Below are 17,649 nucleotides of genomic sequence, written 5' to 3'. Positions count from 1 at the left end.
CCTCCCCCAGGGGCAGGACTAACTGTGGAGTGGTGTGGCCCCTGTCTGGGCTACTTGCACACTGCCAGGCTTGTGGTGTTGCTTGGATGGAATCTGGCATATTAGCTGGGGTTGATCCGCAAGGTGCACAGGGGTGGGAGTGGCAGGCTTAGCTCGCTTTGCCATCAGTAGTCACTTGCGGGAGGGGCGCTGCAGCACCGGGAGGGAGGCAGACCCATTGGAGGGATGGATCCACAGAAGCACAGCATTGGGCGTTTGCGTGGTGCAAGCAAGTTCGGTGATGGTAACTGGCTCCCTTTGGAATTGTGGCTGGGGGATGGGAGACGGAGATGGTGCTTGCCAGCACCTTTGTTCCCCCACTGAGCTGAACTCTGTCTTCCGGGGCTCAACAACTTTCCCTCCCAGCGTCCTCTTGCCCTCCCTGCTCTCCAAGAGCAGAGTTGTTTACTTTTAACATTCCAGATGTTAAGTCCCACTGGCTGTCAGAACCCATGGAGTCTGGCCCCTCTGCTTTTGCAAGGGGCTCTGCCTTGCCCAGCAGGCTGCCCCTCCACGACCTCGGCTCCCTCCCACCAGTCCGTGTAGCAGGCACTGCCTCTCCACCCTTCCTACCCTCTTCCATGGGCCTCTTGTCTACACTTGCCTCCAGAGAGTCCGTTCTGCTAGTCTTCTGGCAGTTTTCTGGGTTATTAGGCAGATGCAGGTGGAATCTAAGCGATCAGCAGGACGAGGTGAGCCCAGTGTCCTCCTAAGCTGCCATCTTTCCAGGTCTCCTCAATTCTAATTTACAGATTAGAAAACAGGGGAAAAAAGAACAACTTGTGTAAGTGACAAAGGTTGGACTCAAACCCAGTGGGACTAGCTCTAGACTCTGCGCTCTCAAGCAATTCATTTCACTATTGTACTGCCTCTCCCTATATAATTTATAAACCTGTGTGTGTACATTCTAAACGAATATGTGTATGCTTAGGGGGTTGATATATATGGATGTATATACAAATATAGAAGTGTGAGGTATGTGTGTGTGTATAGAGGTTACATGCCTCAGTGACACCATACTGAGAACATTCAATAAAATTGAAAATGGACTGCAGGGAATAGCACCTGAAGTAAGTAGGGCGGCAAAGAGGCTGGGACACTGAGGTGCTCTTGAGGCTACCACAGTGCTGACTGACCATGTCACGAAAGATGTGGACTAGGTCACCAAGAAAAAGGAGAGGACTGGGGTCTGGAGGGCACAGAGAGACCAAACATGCAGGCAGGGACTGAATCAGACTGGGATAGGGGCTCTGTTTAAGAGACAGCCATCCTGGGGCCGGGCAAGGTCCAGGTGGATTCTGGGAGTGAGCTGGTGGTCACTGGTGCTGTGACATCATGAGGAACTAGACAGCTGGGTACTGGAAGGGTCTTTGAGAACTCCAGACTGGGGCAGGGCCAAGCAGGTGACGGAATGCAGTGGGATGGTGGGGACTGTGGCAAACCAGAGAACGTGGCCACCTAGAGGCAGCTGCAACCACCCACTGTGCCATGAGAGGAAGTGGGGCCAATGCTGTGAGAGTTGCCAAGTTTTCAACAGAAAACAGAAATTCAGACTTTTACATGAAATCTCTTGATTTTAGTGTTGGTTTAAAAAGAATTTAGGGGCGGCTGGGTGGCTCAGTCTGTTAAGCGTCCGACTTCAGCTCAGGTCATGATCTTGTGGTGCGCGAGTTTGAGCCCCACAACAGGCTCTGTGCTGACAGCTCAGAGCCTGGAGCCTGCTTTGGATTCTGTGTCTCCCTCTTTCTGCCCCTCCCCTGCTCACACTCTCTTCCTAAAATGAAAAAAAAAAAGCATTAAAAAAAATTTAGGGATAGTTGGCTCAGTAAGTTAAGCATCCAACTCTTGATTTCAGTTCAGGTCATGATCTCATGGTTCACGGGTTTGAGCCCCACATTGGACTCTACACTGACAGTGTAGAGCCTGCTTGGGATTCTCTCTCTTCCCCCACCCCCCCACCTCTCCCGCACTTGCTGTTTCTCACACTCAAAATAAATAAATCAACTTAAAAAATACTTAAAAAAAAATTAAATCACCAGACTTACTGCTAAGTAGTAGAACTGGGACTTAAATCCATGAGGGGCAGGGCCTAGGTTACCAGGCACAGACACCGTGGAGCACTGAGTGAGGCACAGGCCAGGAACTGTCACACACATCAGCCCTGCTTCTCCCAGCCTGCCTCACTCTAGAAAGACTTTGTTCTCTGATGACTGCTAACTAATAGGACAGATCTAGCCAGTTATGAATTGGAATATTCTTAGGGACTATGCCTTTCCAGGAAGAACGTCTGAAGACCACACCAATGAAAGTAATGACAGTAGAAGAACAGGAAAGTCAGGGTACACTGGCAACTTTTTTGTCTGATAGGTAACTCCCAGTTCCTCACTCTGTGGAATTCTGGTAGGGCTGCAAATCAAGGTGCCCTGCCTCCCCTCCAAGAGTGATGACAATGTAAGTCAGGTGAGCCAAACAGAGAATGTTCTCCCTCAGGGAACAGGAACTGGAACAGGAGTAGACCTGACATTAGGATCAATCTTTAGAGGCCGATGTGGACATTGACAAAGAAGTCTCTCTTTTTTCTAAGAACGCATGTATTAAGTTGAAATTAAATGCCAATGGCCATCTTCCCCTCTAGGTACAGAATCCTACCTGAAAATAAATCATAGATGAGTGACAGAGAAAAAGCCAGCATCCTGTTAATCATTTAAGCACCTGGATCATGCCATGCCTAAAATCTAACCCCTTACATATTTCAATTATATGAGCTAATAAATTGTCTTTTTTAAGCTTAACCTGGGTTAAATTTAGTCCCTGTCACCAGTAACTAAAAGAATCTTACTCAATTTGTAGAAAAATGGTATTTAAGAAGAGGACGTCCTGTCCCTTGTCCCTCAAGCTGGATTCAAAGTGTAGAGGCCTACTCTTCAGGGATGGCATTCAACAGTGCCCCTGACACCACCATTCCCATTTATTTCCCTCTTACCTGGAAATAGTTCAAAAGCACACCAGCCCCGGACAGTCCCGGTCCTGCAAACATGAAGGGCACCATCACCTGAAGGCCAAGGGACAAGGCAGTCTCCCTGATGAACTCAAACCCCAGTGGTTCAGGGACCACCCTGTGGCTCTCAGACACACTCATAGGTCCATCATCTGAGGCTCCAGTCTTCCAGGGCTGAAGGCGTGTGGCAGAGCCAGGTCCTCTGGCCTCTGCTGTCGGATCTCTGTCCCATCCATGTGAGCAGAGCTGAACCCCTGGCAGCCTTAACCTGGGAGACACAAAGCAACAACGGCTGATCAGCAAAGTTCCTGACTGCCATACAGCTGACACCCTTTAAGCCCTCAGGCCCTTCTGTCCAGCAGAGGCTGGCATCATTCTACCCAATCAATAGCCCCTTCATGTGTTGGGATGAGCACTGGGTGTTGTATAGAAACCAATTTGACAGTAAATTATATTTAAAAAAATAGTCCCTTGCTCAGGGACTGCTCCACACGGTCTCCTGCAACCTCAATTCAAACAGTTTTTATTTAATATGCACAGGTTTGAGAAAAATAACATATCAAAGAAGAGAGCGCTAAATATTCATGAATTAGAGTCAGCAAAACTGGTGGTATAGGGAACTCTGAAAATTCTTTCCTCCAGAGAAGAACAAGATAGCTAGCAAAAAATGTCAGAATCCACTTTTCAGAACTCTGGAAATTCACCAAAGGCTTGGAACAATGCAGGAGTATTTACTCAATAAAAAAATGCTGAATCCTCAGCAAGAACAGCCACACTGTAGTATCCATGGTGTTTGTGATGTTTTTACTGTGCCTTAGTCCCAACCCCTGCTCTGTGGCTCTGCAGCACCCTTAAAAACCAATATCCTGGAGAGAGCAGAATGGGCTGGAGCTCCTTCAAAGCCTCATTCTCAAAGAACTGTCATCATTTGACCTATCAGGTGGTTCACCGGAAAATGTCACTTACAGACTATCTGTATTTCACCTGATTTATTTATTTTTTATTTTTAACATTTATTTATTTTTCAGAGACAGAGTACGAATGGGGGGAGGGACAGAGAGAGGGAGACAGAATCTGAAGCAGGCTCCAGGCTCCGAGATGTCAGCACAGCACTTGATGCTGGGCTTGAACCCATGAGTGAGATCATGTCCTGAGCCCAGGTCAGCAGCTTAACCAACTTAGCCACCCAGGCGCCCCTCACCTGACTTATAAAATTCACTTCGTGTAAAAAGCCTTTTCCCTGGGGGACATTTGTGGAAAACAATCACAGGCACTTCACAACTACCTAAAGCAGTGGGTAATAGCTGAGGTAAATAATATGCAAACCAAAAGCCTAAAAGGAAAAGCTGGGGAATGAGATGCCTAAATTTTGAAAAGTTCCTAAAAATTCCTGGGAATCTAGAAGGCCACTCATAGTGATCTGGGCATATGCTCAGGAAATAGCTGAGAAAGCTTGAAACTGTAACCCCCCAGCTGATCTGGAGGCTCTGCATAAGCACACCATGAAGACTAAGGCAGGGCGGTGAATGACAGCACTATGTACTGAAGGTGTGCCCCAACAGGCACACAGAGCCTCCAGGCAAAGACTGGGGGACTCATCACTTCCACACATGGCATTCAAGGAAATCTCTATTCAAGAATTGCCTGACCACAGAGCAGAGTCCTCAGGGGCGAAGTACAACACAGAATACAAACCAAAGAAGTCACTTAGAAAAGTCGCTAAACCAACAACAGCTACAGAAAGCAGCAATAACAAGAATCCCTGAGAAGGGGGAGAACCTTATTTCCAGAGTCGTCACCTTATAGAATTTTAAGCGTCCAGTTTTCAACAAAAAATAGGCATGCAAGAAAACATGATACTGTGACATATGCATAGGGAAAAAGCAATTAATAAAAAATATGCTGAGGAAGCCCAAATATTGACTAACTAGACGAAAACCTGAAATCAGCTATTTTAAATATGTTCAAAGAACTTAACCATCCCCGAAGAACTAAATAAAGTACAAAAAAACGAAGTCTAACCAAAATGGAGAATATCAAGGAGGAGATAACTATTTTAAAGAAGAACTAACTCAAAATTCTGGAGTTATAAAATATAATGGCCCTAGAGGAGTGCAATGGCTGATCTGAGCAGGGAGAATAAAGAGCCACTGAACTGAAAGCTAAGTCAACAGAAACCATCCAATCTGAAGAAAAGAAACAAAACAGAATGAAGAAAAATGAATAAGTCCTCAGGGCCCATGGGACAGCATCAAGCACGCCTGCATGTATAACGGGAGTCTCAGAAAGGGACGAAAGAACAAAGGAGTCCAAAATAATATTGGAAGACATAATGTGCAAAAGCTTTCCAATTATGATCAAACTTCCATATTCAAGAAGCTCAACAAATCACAAGAATACAAGAACACAAATTACAAGAGATCCACCACAAGACACATCATTATCAATCTGCCAAAAGTCAAAGATAGAGACAGAATCTTGAAAGCAGGGAGAAGTGACTCTTCTTGCACAAGGACTCCTCAGAAAGATTAACAGCATACTTTTCATTGGAATCCATGGAGGCCAGAGGCAGTGGGATGACATGTTCCAAGTGCTGAAGGAATAAGAACTTCAACCAAGAGTTCTGATAAGCAGAAAAAGGATCCTTCAAAAATGAAGGACAAATTAAGAGATTCCCAGATGAACAAAAATCAAGAGAATGTGCCACTGGTGTGCACCTGCCCTACAGGAAAGACCAAGACCGAGAGGCTGAAATGAAAGGACCTAGATAGTACTTTAAATTCATATAAAGAGTGCTAGGCAAAGGTAACTACATAGGCAAATTAAAAAAAAAAAGTATAGGGGTACCTGAGTGGTTCAGTCGGTTGAGCATCTGACTGCAGCTCAGGTCATGATCTCATGGCTCGTGAGTTCAAGCCCTGCATCAGGCTCTGTGCTGACAACTCAGAGCCTGGAGCCTGCTTCAGATTGTGTCTCCCTCTCTCTGCCCCTTCCCCAATCATGCTCTCTCTCTGTCTCTCAAAAATAAACATTAAAAAAAATTTTTTAATAGCCAAAGAAAAGAAAGTATAAATGCACTGTTGTTAGTAACTCCTTTCTCTCTTATCCAATTTAAAGACAACTGCATAATTCAGTAATTATAAATCACTATGTATGGGTACAGAATATATAAAAATGTAATTTGCATGACAGGAGGAGCACAAAGGAGAGCACAGAGCTATATAGGAACAAAGTTTCATATATTAGTAACATTAAGTTGCTATTAATTTAAAATTTTTTAATGTTTATTTCTGAGGCAGAGAGAGACAGAGCATGAGTGGGGGAGGGTCAGAGAGAGAGGGAGACACAGAATCAGAAGCAGGCTCCAGGCTCCAGGCTCTGAGCTAGCAGTACAGAGCACGACACGGGGCTCAAACTCACAAACCGTGAGATCATGACCTGAGCCAAAGTCGGTCGCTCAACCGACTGAGCCACCCAGGCGCCCCAAGTTGCTATTAATTTAAATTGCAATGTTATCTAAGGTGGGAATTGTAATCCTCAAAGCAATCACTAAGAAAATAACTAAAAAATATATATTTTAAAAATAACAAAGGAATAAAAATAATACACTAGAAAATATACATCTAATACAAAAGAAGATACTAATGAAGGATAGAGGAACAGAAAGAAACCATGATATAGAAACAAATGGCAAAATGGCAGATAGAAATCCTATCTTATCAGTAATTATACTAAACATAAATGGATAGGTTGAAAGTAAAAAGGCTTTAAAAGACATACCAGGCAAAGAGTAACCAAAAAAAGGTAGGGGGGGAGGGTGGGAATGACTTTCCTAGCATCAGGCAAAATAGACATTAAAACAAAATTGTTATTACAGATAAAGAAGGGCATTTGATAATGGTAAATGGGTCAATATTATCAAAAAACATACCAATTATACACACCTAACAATATAGCCCCAAAGTACATGAGGCAAAACCTGACAGAATTGAAGGGAGAGAAATACAATTCAATAATAGAAGACTTCAACACTCTACTTTCAATAATCTACTGAACAATTAGAAGATGGACAAAAAAGGGAACTTTTTATTGCTGAGAAATTAAGGCTATTTGGACCTATTGGAAAACATGCTTTGTACTTAATTGGTTCATGAATTTACCATCTAAAAAAATTCTGATGTAAACACGTCTCAATTGGTTACTAAGTCCTCCACTGGAGACTAAGGTTTCCTAAGAGTTAAAATTCTGCTGAATGTACTTAATACTGATGAAAATAAAGAAAACAACACTGTATGTAGGAAAATAGGAGGTATATAAGAAAGATAGAAGGAATGGAAATACAGTTTTGTTGAGGGTAGAAGAAAGTAATTTTGTCCTAAATGAGACTAGTTATTTGGAAGGAAATGGTTTTGGGACAAAATTTGGAAGGAAAAGAAAGTTGTAGAAGGTTGATATGAATGGAATTTTAAAAGTATACTGGTATAAGGTTGAAATTCTGCTTTTCTTTCTGCTAAAATGACAAAGTTTTCTTGAATTGTTCATCTGCTCTTGATAAGACAAGGCAAAAAAAGGTTTATCCTCCAGGAAAATCAAAGTTTTAGGTCTCCTCTCTATCAGGTCTTTGATTACTTAGTTAAAACTTCTCAATGTTAAAAGACCTAGGTTTTGATAACAACTGTATAATGCTATACATTCACCTATGAGATCTTTTATTGCCACTTTGGTTGAATAAATAAAATTGTAAGATTTGTAATGATCTTTATTTAGGATGCATTTATGACTTCTGGGGTTTTAACAAACTTCTCAGGATTTAAATGGTAAATGAAGTCTTCTTGACCAATTAGGCCCTTTTATTTGGGATGCTAAATTACTTGGAAAAGCACTGTCATACAATGGTAAACCTTAGGTTGTATTGCACAGGTAAATGCAGTAACTGCCCAAATATATGCAATTCCTAAAGTTTTAATGTTTTGATATAAGGTCAACAATATTCTGATTACTTGAGATGTTATGTGTCACAGAAATAACCACATTTCTTTGTCAATTGCATCGTAATGAACTCCCATCAAATCTTTAACGATGTCTATTTCTGAGATTTTGTCATTTATAATTGTTCTTATTCTCTCACAAAACGTATATCTTCTTCAAGGAGATTTATTCAAAGGACTTTGTGGATAAATACAGGTATCTGACATCTTAAAATTAATACTAAAATGGGTAAGAATTTCCAGAACTAAAAAGCTGCATTCAAATTGAACAAGAATTAGGAACATGGGATTAAATGAACTGAGGAAATTTAGTTTTATGATTCTTGTTGAAAATATTGTTGGTTCTCTAATATTTCATCTCCCAGATTAAGGAAACTTTCTCTTAAGATATCTACGATAAACAAAAATGTCATAAAGTATGCATTTGTAAACTGAAGCATTTATCTTTTTCTCTACATAACTCCCCTGAAATTCAAAACTCTCAATGAGTATTCTTTCTTTCATGGGAATTACAATTTTTTGCATAAATTCAATAATAATCGGTTCATCATGCAACAGGTCACCATTGGAAATACTGGTTATTTTACCAAGGCTTCACTGGAATGTCATATTTGAGGATGACATTCATAAACTCAGATATGACCAGACAGCTTTAAGGAATTAGGGTTGGCTTTATAAAACATGGAGCCATAATGCCCCTTGGAAATGTTGGCCTGGTGCCTTGCTTGCTGAGTTCCCAGCAGCCTCAACAGGTAGGTAAAGACGGCCACTTCCTGGCAGGTGCAGGAAACTCAGGATATCTTGGGGACCTCACAAAGAGGAATTTGCCCAATTCTACAGGTATTGCAGGCCTGTCTGATGGCAAGTATTTGGCTTGGCTCCTGGCCTGGATAGGCTACTAAAAATTCAACGCAGAGATTGGTTATAAAAAGCTCCAACAAAGAAAATTTACAAGATCCTCATGACCAATTGCTATTCTTGCTGAGCTAATGTAAATAATTAGGTCAGATTTGTTAAGACTGGATTTGTTCTACAGATGCATTGGTCTCTATTTAGCTATCTCTGGAAAGGGAGGGGTGTGTGTGTGTGTCTTTAGAGAACAACTGTTTCAACAATGCACTGTTAAGAATGTTAAATTCTAGTCATGATCACCTTTAAATGTTTGGTTTTTGCCTAAACAACTTGAGGTAAACGTCAGAAAATTGTCAAACTATTTCATGTATAGGAAATTTTCTGTGCTTGTTATTCTATAGGGATAAAAATAACACCCCATGGGCATACGATTATTTACACAACTGGAAAACAGGATGGATCCCTAAATATGCAAATCATATCTTCCCTAAACCTGATCTGACAGTTACCAGAAATCCGCCCTTTCCAAAACTTGGAGATAGACTTTACAGACATACAACCAAATAGAGGATTGAGTTTCAGGTATCACCCCCCATGGGACCATCACTCCAGAGCTAAGAAGGACAACTCAGAAGAACCCACAACCTGGCGAAGTGATCCAGATCCAGTCAACCCGCTTAAACTGACCCTCAAAAGGGAAACTGGCCCTTGAGACCTCCAGCCCTGCTCCAGCCACACCCCAGAAGCTGGCTGGCCTGTGCATGGCAGAAGCTTGAGGAATCAATGCGTGAACCTAGCCCAAGGGTTTGGATGCAACTCTGCCAGCCCTTGCCCCTTACTGGTGTCATAGCCCTGATCTTACTTCTTACCATTGGGTTGATAGAGACTGCACCAACAAGCTGGACATGGGACAAAAAGATGCATTCTGGGCCTTGCATACCTCCTCTGGATGGGAGGATTAGTAAGTATTGCCTGTATGCTAGGATAACCTCTCTCACCCTCACAACTGCCACTTACCCACTTTGCCCCCAGGATTGTTATATGACAATAAGGGGGTCAAGGGCATCCAGCGCCTTCACCTCCCTCCACAAAGATCACTACAGGGGAAAAACACGCACTGTCAGTCACCTGGTGTCCCAAGGACTAAGTATTGGATCATAGAGATAACCCGAAATGTCAGGAACCCATGTCACAACAAGGGCCTCTGGAGAGGGAAGTGAGCTTGCTACACTTACCTTCCTCAATGGGGGAATCTCAGATGGGGGAGGGGTGCAAGACAGGGCCCTTCAAATAGTTATAAAGGATAGGGGAATGCAAGCCATAAAGGTGGCCACTCCCCTGGCAGCCTACCAAGGTGTGAACCTTTCAGCCCTCAGTCAGATGCTTACCAATTCCCCACTCCAACGTTGGGCCAACACTACTCTACAAGTCCTCCATAAAATATATAATCACATACAAATCTGCTGGATGTGCTTGCCCCCTCAGCCGGAGGGCTTAACTTAGCCACTCCCATCCCTTTGACCTGGGAAGCTCCTGAAAATCTCAAAACCAACACCTCTGTCTTAATTGGACCCCTGGCCACTGGGATCTATCTCAAATGCCGACAATCTAATCTGTACAGTCCCTGAAGGTATGAATGGTACCTCTCTATGTGGAAGAAATATAACCTTAAAGAGGAATGCAACCCTATGTTCAACCCCTGGGGTGGTCCATCTGTGTTCTAAATCGGCCTACTGATGCCTAGAGCCCAAGTGGACTCAACTTTGTTATTCCATCTTCCCAACCCCAGAAGTATCTGTATACACTGAAGATCAGCTCTTAACAGCCTGTAGCCCCAAGTCCTGGGCTAAATGGGCAGTCCTGCTACCCATTCTGATAGGCACAGGAATTGCGACAGGAATAGGAACTGGAAGAGGGGGCATAGGTTCATCCATAGGACTATACCATAGACTATCTGAAGAGCTAAGTGAAGACATCGAATGGGTGGAAGATTCTCTGGTAACCTTACAGAGCCAAATAAACTCTCTGGTGGCACTGACCCTCCAAAACAGGTGAGCCCTTGACCTCCTTACTTCAGAAAAGGGAAGGACTTGCATCTTTCCAGGGGAGGGATGTTGCTATCGCGTAAACCAGTCAGGAATAGTCACAACAAAGGTTAAGGAGCTCAAGGAAAGAATTCAACATAGACCACAGGAAACTATCAATCAATGGAAAGGATGGGACCTCACGGATTGGGCATCCTGGCTTCCTGCCCTGGTGGGGCCCCTCCTCTCCATAATTTTACTTGGATCCATTGGCCCCTGGATACTGAATGCTGTGGTACATTTTATTGAAAACACTGTTGCTCGCCAAACGACTGCACGTATCTTAGTCTTCCAAGACACCAACCTGTAAAACTGAAAGATTATGCCTACTAAAAGTTTTTTAAAGGGCACCAAAGGGGGGAATGTTGGACAAGTGAATAAAGTATGCCAAAGATGGCCAACGGAGCTAAAACAGACTCCGGTCTCTAGCTTCGAGACCCCCTCCTCTGGGTTCTTCTTCCTTTGTTTGCTGTGTGCACCAAAACCCCCACCCACAGATATGGAAGCTGACAACTATAAATTACCCTCCCCACTTGCATTCGGTGCTCAGATCTTTGGAGAGACAGTCTTCTCTGAGCCCGCTGGTGTTAAATAAATCTCCGATGCACCAAGATCTCCGAGTGCCACTTGGTTGTTCCGCCAGTGTTCCAGCCTGGTTCCGTAACACACTTGGTTCCCTGATCAGGAAACCCAACCACGCTGGCCCATTGTTGCCACCTGTTTGGGAGAATGGCGAGGTGGTGACAGAGCGAGGGATTGCAAGGGAGAAGGTGCGCCCTGCCTGGATTTTGGCAGTCTCCTTCTCGGTTGCCTCAGGCTGGCCCCGCTCCCTTGTTCCCGCCGGACTCAAAGACAGCTGGTAGGTGAGGACCTGGACCCAACATTGGAACCAGTAAGGCTGGGGCCCCAAAGAAGTCAGGCCCACCCAAGAGCCTGGAAGAGGGACGTGATCAATCTCCGGAGGCCTTAATAGGTCTCACCGGTAGAAAATTTTGTGGAAGGCAATGTAATAGACTCTGGTGTGTGTGTGTGTGTGTGTGTGTGTGTGTGTGTGTGTGTGAGAGAGAGAGAGAGAGAGAGAGAGAGAGAGAGAGAGAGAGAGAAGGAGAATGAGCAGCTCGGCCAGGATTGCCAGCCGAGTTCGAGTTTGTGGCTCCATGGACAGGAACCCTTAAGGTCCCCAAAAGTCTACGGAGTCTGAATGGGCTCTCCTGTGTCGTGGTGAGAGTATAAGGTCTGGGGCAGTATTGGATCAGATTCTGATCACAAGTCACAAAGCTGAGTCCGCTACGGCCAAACCTCACCTAACGTTTCCCTCGGGAACATGACCAGAGGAGTATCTGATTGGCCCTCTTATCTAAAGGTCATCTCATTTGTCTGTGTTTGTGACACTGAACACGAGATAGGAATTAATAATGGGATCAAAACAGAGTAAGCCTCTGCTTTTAGAGGTCATGCTCAAAAATTTTAAAAAGGGATTTTCAGGTGATTATGGGGTGAAAATGATACCCAGGAAGTTAAAGACCTTTTGTGAACTAGAATGGCCCATATTCAATGTAGGATGGCCCCCAGAAGGGACATTAGATGCTCAAATGGTGCAGTGGGTCAGGCTAATAGTCACTGGGAACCCAGGCCACTCTGATCAGTTTCCATACATCGATTCCTGGCTTGAAATTGCCCAAAATCCCCCACCTTGGGTGCGATTCATCGTTAGCAAACAGAACCAGGCACAGGTTTTAGCCACCTTATCCGGAGGCTCACCCAGGGAGCCAACGAAGCAACCTGCCAGTCCTCTAAGATTCAAAGGAGACACGAAGGAAGATATTGTCTTTCCACCTCCTTATGACTCATCAAGCTCCCTCCCTGCTCCCCTTGAACCTGAAACTCCTCCCCCGTCTGTCTTCCCCCCCACCCCCAAGGCCGCTGGCTGCTCTTGCTGCTGCTGCCAAAGTCGCCGCCAAGCAATGGGCACCACCGCTGCTGCTGCTACCACAGTTGGCGCCACCCATCTCCCTGCCCCTCTCACACCTGGAGAATCCTCCCCAACAGGGGCCAGCAGCCAAACTCTGCTCCAGACCCAGACCTAATGCTCTCCAAATGCCTGTAAGGGAAATGAGAGAGCCTGAAAGACAGAATGAGGACAGAACCATCCAGCCCAGCCATTCCATGACGTATTATCAACCTTTCTCTACAACCAACGTCCTCAATTGGAAACACAACACTCCATCATACTCTGAAAAGCCTCAAGCAATGGCCGACTTGGAGTCCCTCTTCCAGACCCACCAACGGACTTGGGAATATTGTCACAGTTACTCCGTACTCTGTTTAATACAGAAGAAAGAAGAAAGAAGAAAGAAGAAAGAAGAAGGAGGAGGAGGAGGAGGAGGAGGAGGAGGAGGAGGAGGAGGAAGAGGAGGAGGAGGAGGAGGAGGAAGAGGAGGAGGAGGAGGAGGAGGAGGAAGAGGAAGAGGAGGAGGAGGAGGAGGAGGGAAACACAACACTACCTAGAAGATCACGCACCGCCGGGGATCAATGACCCTGCTGTCTGGGCTCAAGCTGCCATGCGTGAAGAACACCCAACATGGGATTTCACCACAGAAGAGGGGCAGGCTCACATCTGATGACACCAGGAAGCCCTCCTTCGGGGAGTCCTAGTTGGAGCCAAAAAGTCCATGAACATGACTCAAACATCAAACCCAGTCACATAGCACCCTGGGGAGTCTCCCAGAGACTACTATGAAAGATTATGTGAAGCATGCCATGTACACACCCCATTTGACCCCAAGGCACCAGAAAGTCAACAGATGGTAAATACCTCCTTTGGGGCACAGGCTTCCCCAGATATCAGAAGAAAACTCCAGAAGTTGGAGGGCTTTGCCGGGATGAATATCACTCAGTTGATAGAGGTCGCCAATAAGGTTTTCATGAACAGAGAAGTCACAGCTGAAAGAGAAGCGGAGAGAAGACTAAGAAGCCACCCTTCTCGCAGCAGAACCAAAAGGAACAGACGCTGCGAAGGTGGGAAGACCCCAACCACCAAAAGGGCGGAAGCCCAGAGCCACCTTAGCAAGGGACCGATGTGCATACTGCAAAGAGAAGGGACACTAGGAGAATGAATGTCCAAATCGGAAGGGACCCTCAAAACCCAGCCAATATTGGGAGGAACCTCGAGGTGAGAACCTCGTTGGTCTGGCCAGGGTAGAATCGGACTGAGAGGGGCCGGGCTCTTTCTCTCTTGGCCCCCATGAGCCCACGGTCGAAATGAAAGTAGGGGGCCGAACAATAACTTTCATGGTTGACCCTGGGGCTGAACACTCCGTTGTTACTTCCCCTATGGCACCCTTAAGCCAAAAGGCAACAGCCATATTTGGGGCTACTGGGACACGGGCAATACAGCAGCTCTTCTGTCAAGCTCGACAATGTGGACTTGGGGGGGTCACAAGGTCCGGCATGAGTTCCTCTACTTACCTGACTGCTCAAGTCATCTCCTGGGCCAGGATCTGCTCTCCACACTTGGGGCCCGGATGACTTTTGAACCCACTGGATGCACTCACCTCCAATTAAACCCAAGGCAGAAGGAAACCCTGGTCTTGGCGATTACCCTGCCAAGCGAAGAAGAATGGAGACTATTCTGCACCCAGGCCTTATTCTGTAACCCCTCAGAATTCAGGCTCACATTCCCCTCCGTATGGGTTGAAGATAACCCACCTGGACTAGCTTGAAATCGGGCCCCCATCATTGTTGACCTGATCCCTGGAGCCCAACCTCAGAGACAAAGGCAGTACCCCCTCCCACTCAAGACTAGAATGGGTTATACAAGAGCACCTGACCAAGCTCAGAGAAGCAGGTATTCGAATTGAGTGCCAGTTGGCTTGGAATACCCTGCTCTTGCCAGTCAAGAAGCCAGGAGGAGGAGACCGACCAGTACAGGATCTGAGGGCCATTAACAAAGTGACTGTTTCCTTACACCCAGTGGTTCCGAACCCATATACTCTCCTCAGCCAAATTCCGGGGTCAGCCACATGGTTTACATGCCTCGACCTGAAGGGTGCTTTCTTCTGCCTCCACCTGGCTCCTCAAAGTCAACCATTGTTTGCCTTTCAGTGGACTGAGCCCGTTACAGGGTGCCAGATGCAGCTGACCTGGATAGACACAACTTCCCCAAGGTTTCAAGAACTCGCCCACTCTTTTTGGGGAAGCACTAGCCGCAGACCTCGCCAACGTTCTGAGGGAAACCACAGGGTGTGTCCTCCTCCAATACGTAGACCACCTCCTCCTTGCCAGCGACACTGAAGACAACTGTATGAAAGGTACCAAGGCCCTCCTGCAGCTCCTATCCTACTTGGGGTACCGGGCCTCTAGGAAAAAGGCACAGATTTGTCAGCAGCAGGTCCGCTACTTAGGCTTCCTCCTCACAAAAGGAAAAAGAGAACTAGGACTGGAAAGGAAGGACGTTATCACTACACCGCCACAGCCCCAAACAAAACTAGGCTTGCATGAATTTTTAGGGGCCGTGGGGTTCTGTCGCATTTGGATTCCTGCATCCTCAGCCATAGCGAGGCCCCTCTATGACCTGTTGGGAGGGCCAGACTGGGAGCCCCTTGCGTGGACTGAGGAGGCAAGGACCACTTTCACAGAAATAAAGTTGGCTCTGGGATGAGCCCCAGCCCTGAGTTTGCCTGACACAGAAGGCCCTTTATCCTCTTTGTGCATGAAAAGGAATAAATATCCCTTGGAGTGCTCACTCAGGGCATGGGGCCTTGGCAACAGCCAGTAGCCTACCTGTCAAAAAAACTTGATCCCGTGGCTGCAGGATGGCCACCGTGCCTCAGAGCGCTGGCAGCCACAGTCCTGCTCATCAAGGAGGCAGGCAAACTCACACTGGGACAAACACTTAATGTTAAGGTTCCACACATGGTCGTGTCCCTCACAAGCGCTCAAGGATATCATTTCCTCTCCAATTCTCAGCTGACACAATACCAAGGCCTTCTCTATGAAAACCCAGGGGTCACTCTTGAAACAGTAAGAACATCAACCTGGCCACCTTCCTTCCCACGGAGGAGAGAGAACCCGACCATGACTGTTCCAAAGTAGTGGATGAAGTCTACACCAGCCGCTCGGACCTCCAAGACCAGGTTATAACAAGCCCAGAGATCACCCTGTTCAGCGATGGGAGCAGCTATTTACAAGAGGGCAGCCGAGGAGCAGGATATGTGGTAACCACAACCACCGACGTTCTGGAAGCCAAGGCCTTGCCGGAAGGATGGTCAGCACAAGCTGAACTGTATGCCTTAACCTGGTTCCTCATCCTTAGCAAAGGTAAACAAGTTAACATCTACACTGATTCCCATGAAGCTGATGCCTTCGCTACTGTGCAGGTGCACGGGGCCAGCTATAAGGAAAGAGGCCTCCTTACCACTGCAGGGAAAATGATCCAAAGCAAGGAAGAAATACGAAAGCTTCTTGAGGCCACCTGGCTGCCAGACAAGGTAGCCATCCTACACCATAAGGGGCATCAGAAAGGAGACAACCCCATAACTCAAGGAAGTCACCCAGCTGACAAAACAGCCTGAGCGGCCACCTGTGGTGACCCGGGTGAAGCTCCTGCCTACACTATGACTCTTGCACCCCAGAGGGAAGCCTCGCCTCCCCTGTATACCAAAGAAGAAATAAGTTGGGCCTCGACAGAAGGGGGCTCACTAAGCAAAGAGGGATGGTGGGTCATGCCAAATGGGCACATCTTTGTCCCCTTTGTTTTCTGTGGGAAATCACCTAGTGAAGGAACATCACCAACTCACACACCTAGGAAAAACTGCACTAGAGGCCCTCCTCAAAAAGAACAACTCTGTCAGCCAGCTGCCAGCACTATGCCGAGCTGTCAGTGAACAAGGTGGAACGTGTGCCAAAACAATGCTTCGTCTGTCCCCACAGCCCCTGCCTGGCACGTGATGGATGGGGGCCGCCCCTTTCAAAGACTTAGAGGTGGACTTTACTGACATACAACCAAATAAAGGTTTCAGGTACCTTCTTGTAATAATCTGCACATATTTGGGATGGGTCGAAGCATTCCAGACCAGAACGGAAGGAAGTCGCAGAGTGGCCAAAGCTCTTCTACAGGAGATTGTGCCTTGGTTTGGTCTACCCTTAACCATACACAGTGATAATGGGCCTGCATTTGTGGCAGACATTATACAAACCCTAACAAAATCCCTCAATGTTACCTGGAAACTGTGCATTGCTTACCAACCCCAGAGCTCAGGGAAAGTAGAGCGGATGAATCGCACCCTCAAGGAAACCCTGGCTAAGTTCCACCAAGAGATTAATCTCCCATGGCCAGATTTACTACCGCTGGCCCTCCTGTGTGCCAGGTTTTTCTGCCAGCATTCTAGTCTGGTTCCATACAGATTCACTAGGGCATGAGAGACTCAAGGACTTGAGACTTGCCCACTGTGGTGTCCCCCCCCCACCCCTCCTGCATGTGACTTTAGCCCCTGCTCCTTTTCATCCCTTCTCCTCTTTCCTGATTAAGTTTAGTCCATCCTGCACAGAAGAGCTGCTGACTATCAAGTATGATGCCCTGCTCTCATTTCTGAAAATGGCCGCACTGGTGCTGACCCCTTCCTGCAACATCTACAGGAACTCTGACAAATACCTTCCCCCTAAAGCCCTTAAAACATTCTGCCCACCT

At 46.2% G+C, this 17,649-nt stretch overlaps 1 long non-coding RNA gene across 1 annotated transcript; it reads right to left on the bottom strand.

Annotated features, from left to right (window-relative positions):
* Positions 1-706: 706 nt before the first annotated feature.
* Positions 707-14,659, bottom strand: LOC122204965. The gene is made up of 4 exons (XR_006195855.1): positions 14,430-14,659; positions 13,777-13,904; positions 3,023-3,305; positions 707-780 (listed from the first exon to the last, which is right to left on the bottom strand). It is a non-coding gene; the product is annotated as an uncharacterized LOC122204965 (long non-coding RNA).
* Positions 14,660-17,649: the final 2,990 nt, after the last annotated feature.

Source organism: Panthera leo, chromosome A2, assembly GCF_018350215.1.
Source record: "Panthera leo isolate Ple1 chromosome A2, P.leo_Ple1_pat1.1, whole genome shotgun sequence".
Lineage (NCBI taxonomy): Eukaryota > Metazoa > Chordata > Mammalia > Carnivora > Felidae > Panthera > Panthera leo.
The sequence above is the reverse complement of the archived record's forward strand: the minus strand, read 5'-3'. Positions and strand labels throughout refer to the sequence as shown.